The following is a 2323-nucleotide window of genomic DNA, read 5'->3' as shown; positions in this document are numbered from 1 at the left end:
AAAAAAGGAGTCAAATAATCAAAAGGAGCGGAAAAAACTTCCTAAATAGTGTTAAGATGTCGTTTCAACGTTTCCCTTCGTTTCTCTTACCACGCTAATGTGAACCTCTACTACTACGTGAGGGAAGCCTATGCGGTAGTTCTTCGTAACGCTGGTCCCTTTATCCCAAAACGTTTCGCTCGCGATGAAATGAAGACGCCTCACCTCCGAAAACTGTGCCCCAAAGTTGTTCAACTCACTCTAACAAAATATCTGCAAACAGTATGTCGTTCGGTATTATGTGTCTACAAACGACCAGTACTTCAAATTAATCCTAGAAAGTATTTTTGGGACGATTCCTGGCGGAGAAATGCTGTTAAACAACGAGAGCCCGATTTGCTCCAAACCTCCCCCTTAAATCTGAGAATATGCGCATCCTCCGGACCATTATCAAGATAGAAGCAGTAACAAGGACAGCTTCCGGTCTATCACTACAAAATAAAAGGCAACCTACGCATCCAGAAATAAACTGGACCGAAGTAGGCTAAATAAAGGCCTAACAAGGCTATAGGCTACACTGATTGGTTTGAGTGGAAATGACTGGGGGATATTAACGTGGAGAGGATGCATGTATTAAAGATAAAACAGAAATCCACCATTACATCAAATTGGAGAGCTAACATTACTTTTATTTTGTTACCTGCTCCAGACCAACTGCTGTCACCACACACAAATGTTTTGTTCATGTGTTACTTACATCTTACTTTTACTTGAGTTTACCCTGGAATTCATTTGCTGTACATCAAAGTTGTTCTACTAAAACATGAAAAAAAAAAAACGAAAAAAAAAAAAACCTAAAAAACAAATCACCTGGAAATACTGTGCACCTGCCCCATATTGCAAAGCAATTTTTTTTTTTACAAAACATCAGCCACTTCATATTTAATGCACCGTCTGTTTCAAAGTTATGTTTGTTGTTTAGCGCCACACAAATGTTGTTTTTCCCCCTTTGTGGCTTTTATTTTGAATATAAAACAGCCGGAATTCATACATTCTTCAGGCGGTTACTTTCGAGCTTGACGCAGGTCTGCACGGGCTGGTAGAAACCTGGCTCCCCCTGCCACCCACGGCACCAGAGCTCCACCAAGTCTCCACACAGAGCTCTTTGCATTGTGGGATTGGAGACTAAACGACACAAAGGCTGATACTGTGACTATAAATAATTATAGTGCTCCTTTGGTACTTTCAACTTCCATGGTGGATATAAACTACATAAACTCACCTTTCAATCTACAAACTCAGCCCTCGTCACAACAAAAACATTTAAAGAAATATAATACATAAGAAATATCAAATGCATGTACAACCATAGAGTTCAACAAGATGGTCATTGAATTCGACAGATACACAATAAGGGCCATAGAAGACAAGATTCATTGTTGTTGATCACCACTTTAACTCAAGACACTCAGGGATCACTGAGAAAAGTCCCATGTAAATGTAAAGAACAACAATGTACATGTTTGTTGCATTTTACAGGAAGTTGAGCTCTTAGTGAAAACTATAACTACTTCCAAACTAAAAGCATGTTGTTCCTTGAACAGTTGCGTTAACGATAAAATATCTTTGTTGTGCTGGCGTAAAGATCATATGCTTTGGCAGCATTTCAAACCACATCAGAATTTCAAATGTAAATGCTACTCAGCACAAACACAAGTATGTACTGTCTGATCAAACACATAGTTCAGCTCATATGGTCTTTGATTTCATGTCACAATTGACAAATGATTGACGACTGCAGAGACACACGCGGCCCAGCTTGATGGTTAGATTAAAGAATGGGATGACAAAGAAACAGATTTGTGTTTCAACATGTGTTAGCCTTTCATCTTCCATACAATGTCAACCTTGTGTGATGTTAAAGACATTAACAAAATGAGTTGACTTTAGTTTGAGCTTCATAGAAAGGTACTTCTACTTTGCATTTGTACATTCTGCGATACTCTATAACCTGTCCTTTATTGAGAAAGAAAACACCATCTTATTGCTCTTATATCGGTTGTAACACAAGCCCCAAACTGAGCTCCTATCAGCAAACACTGGAGGATATTGGCATGACGTTACAGGTTGTATGACTAAGTGTTGATACTGTAATCTATCCACATAAAAATCAAATTTTAGATTATAAAGTGTAAATGCAAGATGAGCTGAAAACAGAACAATATATCGTATAAATCAAAACTCCACTAAAGGAAATGCATCAAGATACAAACATTGTCTTTGAGTCCAGCACACAGTAGAGTTTAGGGGCTAGATAGGTGAAAATAATTGAAATACTAAATGT

The sequence above is a fragment of the Cebidichthys violaceus genome, unplaced genomic scaffold (assembly GCF_023349555.1).
Source record: "Cebidichthys violaceus isolate CVI_PGR_0920_01 unplaced genomic scaffold, fCebVio1.0.p SCAF_9, whole genome shotgun sequence".
Classification (NCBI taxonomy): Eukaryota; Metazoa; Chordata; class Actinopteri; order Perciformes; family Stichaeidae; genus Cebidichthys; species Cebidichthys violaceus.
Note: the sequence above shows the minus strand (reverse complement) of the source record.